Source organism: Schistocerca americana, chromosome 2, assembly GCF_021461395.2.
Source record: "Schistocerca americana isolate TAMUIC-IGC-003095 chromosome 2, iqSchAmer2.1, whole genome shotgun sequence".
Classification (NCBI taxonomy): domain Eukaryota; kingdom Metazoa; phylum Arthropoda; class Insecta; order Orthoptera; family Acrididae; genus Schistocerca; species Schistocerca americana.
The window spans coordinates 871,288,781-871,299,389 of record NC_060120.1 but is presented as its reverse complement, the minus strand read 5'-3'; positions in this window follow the sequence as shown (position 1 = coordinate 871,299,389).

Below are 10,609 nucleotides of genomic sequence, written 5' to 3'. Positions count from 1 at the left end.
AAAATGTTCGATCGCTTGGTGCTTGATTAAGGATTATTTACTTATTTCTGGTTATAAACCTTGTGTCACTGGCTATAAATCTAAGGTTCAAAATGGTTCAAAGGGCTCTGAGCACTATGGGACTTAACTGCTGAGGTCATCAGTCCCCTAGAACTTAGAACTACTTAAACCTAACTAACCTAAGGACATCACACACATCCATGCCCGAGGCAGGATTCGAACCTGCGACCGTAGCGTCGCGCGGTTCCAGACTGTAGCGCCTAGAACCGCTCGGCCACTCTGGCCGGCTAAATCTAAGGAACCGAGACACTGCTGGACAGGAATAATCACAGGCAATGATGGTCGACGTGAAACACAGTACATACGTAATAGAGGTCGAGTGGTATATTTATAACGAAAAATGATGTAGATTTTACCACGTTCATGTTTGACAAAGGTCATGAATCCAACATGATGGTCGATTTCGGACTCTCAGTAAGGAATATGCCCTCCTCGGGCACTAATGTACATTTTACACCTGTTATTCAGGCTGGCTACCAAACTGTTGAGGAGTCGTTAAGGGATATTGACCTACTCATCTCTCAAGGCGGCTTTCACTTTTTGCACGGTTCAAGGAGCGGTTGTTCGTTCAGAAATACTTCTGTAAAAAGCATCCCTTGCGTGCCCTACAGGATTTAGGACCTGGGAGTAAGCAGGCCTCCCATACGTTCAATATCTCCTCAGAGGTCCTGAATGGACAGGCACTGTTGTCCATAAGCAGGAAATCTTTACCTTCCGTAACCATAAACAGACCGACAGGATATAAATTAATCTGCCTGTCATATCGCGCAGAGATATGCAGCGGTTTTCGGCCATTGTGCGTAATGCCTGCCAACACCATAACGCCTATGCCATACCGATGACGTTCATGAGCATTCTGGTGGTCAGAATCATTTACTACTGTGAAGCGGTGTTCGTGGGATATCACTCAGAACCACTCACTGTTGCTGACCCCAGCACGCTCCTCTTTCTGGTCGATGGTGTGGTTGAAGAGGGATGTATTGAACAGACTCCAGAGCATGAAAACCAGCATGCTTTAATCGCCGCGAAATGGTTCTGGCAGAGAAAAGTGTACAGGAGCAGTTGCGAGGTCAGCAGCTATTTGCCTAGTTGTGTGATGTGTCTTCCTTTTCGCCACTAGGGCTACGTATCGATCGTCTTGCGGTGTGGTGGACGAATTACTACCACCGGCATGCTTTCGCACAGCATTTCCACCTTCAGTGGCCTTTCTAAACCGCGAGATGACACTTTCGGACACACTCACTACTGTGGCCACCGCAGTGTCACTTTGAGCGACTTCGAACCGTCCAAATGCTCGTCCACGATCGCAGGTACCCAAATGAAATATTGCAGATATGTTGTCATAGCACACGGAATTTCGCACTAAACAGTTCGACAAGAATCTTCGGCAAATGTCTACTGCATGAACTGTTGAATGCATACAGAAGATTCATGCACAGGCTTCACTCGAGTTAATAAGACCCGCCATCTACATTACCTTTTACTGTCATTGGTCGGGTGTTCCGCAGCAATTGTCGGTTGTTCCGTAGCAGTTATCCGTTGTTCCCAAGCAAGTGCCATTTGTTGCTTAGCAATTGTCAAGCACTGTAGTATGAGAAAAAGGAAGTAGTAAATCAGCACAAAAATATGTTCAAATGTGTGTGAATTCCTAAGGGACCAAACTGCTTAGGTCATCGGTCGCTAGACTTACACACTAATTAAACTAATTTATGCTAAGAACAACACACACACACCCAAACCCGAGGGAGAACTCGAACCTCCGGCAGGAGGGAAATCAGCACAGTATTACAGTGTTTCATTAGAAGACGCCCTCAGATCATAACAATTACTTGCTCACATTAGCTACAAATTTTACGCTCTTCCTTGTGCTTCTGGAAATTGACAAACCTTTGCAACACTATTCCCGAAATGTGTTGCCTGTCACCATGTACAAGTACCTCTCTTGATAATATAAGTCACATCAGGTAAACAAAAGTATAGATGATCTTCTTGAAAACTTGACATTTAATGTTCTGGTAAGAAAACTACATTGTTGCATTTGCCGTACGTATGTCTACGATAATGTGGCAACATAAACTTGATAGGCAGTACGTGACTTTAGATATCAAGTATGTAGAAATGTATTTCGCTTTATAGTGACAACTAGACACTCTTGAATATTTAAGATTCTGCTAGGCAAAGTCCTACACAGATGACTCGAAATTTTTAATACCTGTAGTGGCTTGCTTGATCAAACGATTGTGTTGAAGATGCAGTATTTATGAGACTTCAATTTAGACATAAGACGCAGTACTGGTGTGGCTAATTTATCGATTTATTCGGCATGTTATGCCGTTCTTTTTCACAAGAGAATGTGTAACTTAAACATAAATGCAAAAAGGCACACACAGTAGAGTTTTGAAACGATACAGCAGAGCTGAATGCGCTTCTCTTCTTTTTTATTAGCTTTGAGCAGAACATTTTTTTCTTCTCTAAAATTCTGGAACATCCGATATAATAAGATCCTGTAAATGAAAGTATTTTTCTCTGTTTTCTGGTGACATTTTGTAACCACCATTTTTTAGATATGCAAGAAGCAAATTACCAAGATCTCTGGCTGGCATGCTCAGACAGCTGCGGTTCTAAACACATGTAGTACAGAGAGTTCTGCTTCACAGAGAACATGTTGGTCATCTTTGGTCTGGAAACCAATAATTCATCATGACATAGACTTCGAACGTTCTCGATTTATGTTAGTAGGACTTGTTCAGATGACATATTTCTTGTAGTCGCATTAAAACCATTTTATTTATAAGAACATGGTATCAGCAGACGTCTTATTTAACATAGTATAGTAAACGCCACATACACCGTCCATCCAAAAAAATGCCGATATTGATTCCATTTCTGGTGTATAAGCGAAGTTGTAAGCTATTTGCCGTGTCCTTTACTATTTAGGCATCGATCTCCACAAGACAAAGAACAGGAATATGCAGCGTCTCGGTGGAAAAGAATTATTTGCAGCTGTAACAGGTGCATTCCATGTAGCGCTGCCGTGGACGCACCTGATGATTTCTGCAACTCGGTCCGTACCAGCGAAGCAGCAACCTGTTAAATCTCACCTGCCTTACCTGGTGTGCACTCGTTCCGATGTTGCGCTCCAACTGGTAGCACATACACAATCTTCGAATTAAAAGAGAGGCCTGTGAAGTGGTTGATTGGCCAGAAAATAAACTTCTTAGCAGAATGCTCTATCGTCGAGACTCTGTCTTTTCCATTTAAGTTGGTGCATATGAGAAAAGATTTAAAATCAAAAATAAGTGTACATCATGCCAGAACTCATAGACTCTTCGCGGGAGCCACTAATTCAAAGTAGTCGTCTTTCCAGCTTAACTCTGACGGACGAGCGACGCCACTACGATGTCACACAAAATATGCTGCCACACGGGACATTATAAGAGAAACTCTCCGCTACTATTACGTTTCCACATGGAACCGCAACCAAAAGGCCATCTATAATTATCTACCTCGACAGTGATTTATACACAGTAAGACAGTAAATGAAGTCCTACTTACCAGTACGAATGTGAGACATAACATAATATCATGACCTAACCTTCTTTGATCTGATATAACCATGTCTAAATCTTTAGTTAATATCACAGTTAAAAATTTGTTTTCACCATTAGAAAAATCACTTCCAGCGCGACTGTACGTAATTATATTTCACAAACATTAGGTGAACTAAGAATAAATCAAACTGCGCCGCTGAGGTAGCGCTTCCACCTGCTACATGATCTGAACTCAGCCAACAAGCATTGCTATCTATTGAGGACATGCGACACTACCTCTACTTGTAACTTTTTGCAGACTGTGGCGTCAGACACGTCACTTACTTAGCATTTTCTGAGTCACACCAGTAACGCACACTTACACGCAGTGGAAGCACTTCTTATAATAACTTTATGATCGATGTTTTGGAAATTTGCAGTAAGTTCCTTTGGGACCAAACTGCGAATGTCATCGGTCCCTAGGCTTACGCACTACTTAATCTAACTTAGAGTTACATACGCTAAGGACAACCCACACATCCATGCCCCAGGGAGAACTCGAACCTCCGACGGGGGAGCCGCGCGATCGATGGCAAGGCGCCCTAGACCGCGCGGCAATCCCGCGCGGCAATCGATCTTACTGTTATAAAGGAAGAGACTATCCTGCTGCTTCTAAGGGTGTTATTCCATCAAGACTGCGTCTTGCGTTTTGGTGTCGACGGGAGTAATCGTATGACAAGCTTCTAGAACATCTGAGACAGCTTGCTGTAGCCCCTCTCTGGAACCTCGCTTCCGCTCTTTTAACAGACTCACTTCTCCACCTTGCATGACAAAGGTCGAACATGGCTGCCGTTAATCTCCCGAATTCTGATGCGCTACCCGATTAAAATCCACTTAACTCTTGAACCAAACCTACTATTTATATGTGGGTTTCATCCATAAACTGCAAAATCCACAGAACTTATTTTATTCTCTGTTCGAACACAAATTATACTTTTCGTCAGATCAAGAACTTACGTAACGTTTAATTCGGAAATGAGCATGGAAACTGCCTTGTTTCAACGTCACTGTAATAACTACGGTGGCAGCTTGAACTAACAACTGTAAATAATACGGGCGCATTCAACCAGTTAGTTGTCAGCAGTTCAAAGAAATGGCTCTGAGTACTATGCGACTTAAGTTCTGAGGTCATCAGTCGCCTAGAACTTAGAACTAATTAAACCTAACTAACCTAAGGACATCACACACATCCATGCCCGAGGCAGGATTCGAACCTGCGACCGGAGCGGTGGCTCGGCTCCAGACTGTAGCGCCTATAACCGCACGGCCACTCCGGCCGGCTGTCAGCAGTTAATGTTATGTAGTGCACATGTGGTCATAGCCGGTAATGATGGTTGTGTCACAAATCGCAATGGACCAAATCTCTAAACGAAGTGCTGAAGGCATTCTCCTGAATTTTCTGAAGAAGAGTAAAGTGTGGGCAAAGTTTATCCTTCACATCTTGACCCGAAACCAAAACAATGGCATGTGGATGATTGTTGCAACTTGATTGAAATCCAAAGTACGGACAACTCTTTCCTGGGAAAAAAAATCTTCATTGGTAACGAGACTGCTCTCTCGATGAGAACCTACCACAGAACTATCAAGTCCAGAAATTCAAATGAAAGGACAATGGTTTGACGGCATAGAGACGAGTCAGTGTGAAGTGCCAGTTTAACATGATCTCTTCTGACTCAATCACGTTGTTATATGAACGTTTTGTTCATTGTACTCAAGCGATGGGGGGGGGGGGGGGGGGATGGGGGGGGGGGATGGGGGGGGAGACTATGTAGAACACCTAAAGCATTAAATTCACCATTAACTTATCTCTATTTTTTAGTAACCCGCTCTCGAAACTTTTTTGGATTGATGGGGTACGTAGCATCAGAAACATACATTGATGTGACAAAAGTCATGGCATAGCGATGTGCGCTTGTGCAGACGGCAATAATATCGCGTACACAAGGTATAAAAAGGTAATTCGTTGGCAGAGCGGTCACTTGTACTCCGGTGATTCATGTGTAAAGATTTCCGAGTCATTACGGTCGCAAAACGAGAACAGAGTCTCAACTCGGAATAGTAATTATACGACGAACAAGAGCAGCAGCGTTTGCGTAGAGTTGTCAGTACTAATAGACGAGCAACACTACCTAAATAGCTGCAGAAATTAATGTGGGGCGTAGGACGGACGTATCTGTTAGGACAGTGTGGCGAAATTTACCGTTAATTGGTTACAGCAGTGCTTTTGTTAACGCGAGTGCCTTTGCTAACGGCAGGACATCACCTGCAGCACCTCTCCTGGGCTCGTGACCATATCGGTTGGACCGTAGACGATTGGGAAACCGTAGCTGGTCAGATGAGTCCCGATTCATGTCGGCAAAAATTTCTGGTAGGGTTCGAGTGTGGCACAGATCCCACGAAATCATGGAACCAAGTTGTCAACAAGGCACTCTGCAAACTGACGGTGGCCCACAACGGTGTGGCCTGTGTTTACTTGATATGATTGATATGATATGATTGATTGAAAATGATTATTCATTCACTCATGAACTTCATTTTTTAGTCTTGAGGGTATTTTTGTTCTGTCGTTGCAACTACAAAAATGCGTGGTTTTTTCACCAGACGCGTTTCGATTTATTGAGGTAAAGCATCATCAGTGGTCTGTAATTAAGTAGTCTGGTGAAAAAATCACGCATTTTTGTAGTTGCAGCGACAGAACAAAAATACCCTAAAGAATTATAAAGCAACTACGGTCACTACGGCTACACAAAAGAAGAATTCATTCTTATTAATTAACAAGGCTCCTGTTATCGGGCCATCCTTGTTCGTGATTTGTTTGAAGAACATTTTGGACAATTAGAGAGAATGATTAGTCACTCAGATCGCCCGACATGAATCATACATCGAACATTTATGGGACATAGTCGAGAGTTCAGTGCGCGCACAAAATCCTGCACCGGCAGGCGACTTCCAGCGACTTGCTGAGTCCATGCCACGTCGACTCTCTGCACTATGCCGGGCAAAAGGAGACCCTACACGACATTAGGAGGTACTCTATGGCTTTTGTCACCTTAGTATACAGAGGATTCAGATTTGACAAACGACTGAAACATCTGTATACGTGAAGATGGTCTCTTAAGTATAAGGTACTAGCTGCATTAGTAAAATTTATTAATGTACAGAAATTTGTAGTAGGACACAGCGATTTTTGACAATTTCCTACAGAAATGGTGTAGACCATCTCTTACAGCCAAGAATGAATTCATTAACGCAATAGACACGATTCGTGGGAATGCTGTGTACAGTTGGAAATCCGGAAGTGAATATGTTACGATGGAGTACGAGTTCTGGTTTCATGTATGTGACGTAAAAGAATGTGATAAGCGCTATATCTAAAGCATGACGTAGCATATGCGTGGCAAATGTGCTTCATAATGGCTAATAGCACGAGTTAAATAAAGTACAATAGCCTCAACAGAGAATGTATTCTTTTATTATAAACAATTATGCGTGGAGACGGTATTTTAGATCTTACTGATGTACTTTCCTCTTCATACTGAATTTAAATAATATTGTGCTAGTTGTAATTTTGTGGATGAGAATACAGTCATCTACATTCGCATTTGCCATGTTGAACATAGATTATTTATGGATTGTTTGAAGACGTTAAAGTTACGTAAGTAAGATTCTTACGCCCGCGTACTTTCAGTAACATGAAATTGTTGTGTTTCATAGACTGCTTTCAGTAACTAATGTTTGACTATAGACCATTCTAAGCAACATAAATTAAATAATACCTCCCATAATATAAGAGATTTTAATTGTTCACTTTGCATCAGCGAAGTTCGTGTTTGCTTTATTCTCTAGGCTGTTTCTTCCGAAACACAACTGTGTTCTTGTAACATAGTAGCTACGACTTGATCTGCACCGAAAGCAGTGTGCATTTGGTGAGTGCACGTATCTGTCGAAGCACAGTACTGTAAAAGTGTTGTAAAATTAATCATTATGAGCATTCATAATTACCTCTGGGGTACTGCACGAAAACTACAAGACATTAGAGAAAACCTATGACTGGATAGAATAGCTCCTCAAGTTTCAGTTCATAGTACGCACCGTGGCGTAGTTACAGAGCTCATCGCTGGGAGTAGGTATATCAGAAAAAGTGGACAGTTTATCTGATTCATATTGTCACAACGAGTTATTTTGCGTCTACAGGTAGGCAAACCACAGATCTCCAATGTGGACGGCTGTCGGTGTGTCTTTCAGCCCTAGGCCGGCCGAAGTGGCCGTGCGGTTAAAGGCGCTGCAGTCTGGAACCGCAAGACCGCTACGGTCGCAGGTTCGAATCCTGCCTCGGGCATGGATGTTTGTGATGTCCTTAGGTTAGTTAGGTTTAACTAGTTCTAAGTTCTAGGGGACTAATGACCTCAGCAGTTGAGTCCCATAGTGCTCAGAGCCATTTGAACCATTTGTCTTTCAGCCCAGTAAATTGCTCGCAAATATTGACATTTATCACGTCAGAAACGGTGCCCATATCGAACATCTGAAATATGGGTTAAGAACTTAGACAGATGCCCTATCCAGCCATATGTGTCTTGTAGTTTTTGCACAGTCATCTTCTGAACCCCCTTCCCCCCCCCCCCCCCCCCCATCGCGGAGGTACTTCTGAATAGCCCTGTACGCTGAAAAGAAAACAGTTATGGCCTCCTAGTCTGTCTCTAATAAAGTCCTGATGGAGGATGATGAGAATTACTTAAGTAATGATTGAACGCCACATCTATTATCAGCCTGCTTCCCGCTTAGCATTTAATTTCCATCCGTTTGTTACCTCTCCTCTCCCAGTCGTTCCATCTGTGATGGTTTCATCCACTGTTTAAATCATGGTTCTTACAGTTATCTTATTTCTAGATGTGGAAGCGTTGTCTCAATCACCACACTAACAAATATTGAAACAGTTTTCGGCTTTCTGGAGCTTGATAGTGGGATCACTTGTCTAAAGAAGGAAATAACTGAAATTTCCTTAGAGATTAAAATCTTTTGTACGATTTTATAGACATAACGTCTTTGGATCTTCAGTAACTAATCACGACACAGCAATCTCGACACAACCCAAGCCACTTTCTTTATTTTTTTCTGGTTAATGGTTTCGTTTGTCCATTTTCAGACGAAAATGTTGAGGTGGTGAGCGCTACAATAGTCAACTTTACTGGCACCAGGTAGACGTAATGCTTGCAATGCGCCAAGGTTGGTGTAAAATATTTTCGTCGATCGTGTCTTTTTTTGTCCCTAGCTTCTTCGCTGGAGAACCTCTCATAGACAGATAAAACGGCTGCCCTCAAGTTTCAGCGTGCAAGTACAGTAGCGTGTGTGTGGAAGGATATGTAGAGTGGAAGAGACGTACCGACAGACTGACGATTTGGATCGGGGTTGAGCTCGAATAGTTCAGTTGATAAAATCCTGTACAAATTCGAGTCATAGTCTGGCATACGGTTTTATTCCATTAGGAAGTGTCGTTACAGTGCAAACTTCGCTGTAGAATAGAAGACTGATACAGCAAAAAGTCTCTTAGAGTGACCGTGAACTTCTGAGGTGAGTATCGACGAAACACACGCTTCATTGCCAGGCTGCACCTTCACTCAAAACTTTTAGCTGTGCCCGTTCACTGGAAGTATGACTTTCCCGTCCGAACTAGAATGCATTATTTAACGAATAGTACTTACGATTAATTACGTTTCAACATTATGGCATTTATGCATTCATTATTCTTCGATGGTTAACCTAAAAGTATGCTTCTCATACCTCCTTAATTTAGCGTGTATTGCAGTCTGTAAAGGCGTCCTCATCTGAGGAGAAGTAGGATCTCACGGTCGTATGCAGCACCTGCCGGTCTGCTGTAACCGAAGGTTTAGTGCCTGGAAATGCCGCAGACTGTATCGTTAGCTGTGTAGTAACATTTCCGAGGCCATGTAACATACCGTCGATTGAAATTTGTCGCCATGTCTCTTTTACTGTACAGGTAGACGTTAAAAGCAAGCGATGTCGGAATGTTTGTGCATGCAATTACTGCAATCACTTTAAAGTCTCCAAGTCAATGAGTACATAAGCAACAACATTGTGGGGATTTTACCTCTGTGTTCTTTCGTCCAGGAGTGTTTCTGCAGCGAGATGTGCAGGAGAGCTTGTAACACTGTAGCACACAGCCCACAAATCTCTTTCGACATTTTCCACAGATAGCGTCTAATTTGCATGAGCAAAATATTTGTCTGTTATTTCGAGATTTCACCTGCGAGTAAAACAAACTAAGTTTCTTGGTGTTTGACATGCATTTTGTAGAACGATTATGAATAAGCTTTGTAATTTTATGTAAATCATAAGCGTTATATCGGAAGGGAAATATTAGAGAAAAATGGTTCTTGTATTTGTTAGAGAATAAACAATGATATCAGCGACGTTTCTGTGCATTGCTTTGTTACATGAGAGTGTGCACACTCAGTGTTCCAGTGTCAGCCACGGTGTAGTGCCGATGAGTGTGTCTCATGCAACTCGGGAAATTAGCCAGTGTGACCCCAAGTCATATACGTGACACATTGAGAGCGACGTTTGGCGGCAGATAAATTAAGCTTCAGATAACATCATCACGCAATTTAGGGACAGGTCCCTAAATCGTCTGTACTTAATCAGTGTGTTCGCGTAGCAGCTGGGGCCAATGGAATACTGTCACAGACGTCGAACGGGCGTCATCTCAAGAGCATCGACAAAATGTCAAAATATTTGTAAGGTACACCAACTGAAATTCATTGAGAGCTGATAAGTGAGCCATAACGTTAGTCATGTAACATCCTAACTTCTCGTTCTTGGCCGGCCGGTGTGGCCGTGCAGTTCTGGCGCTTCAGTCTGGAACCGCGTGACCGCTACGGTCGCAGGTTCGAATCCTGCCTCGGGCATGGATGTGTGTGATGTCCTTAGGTTAGTTAGGTTTA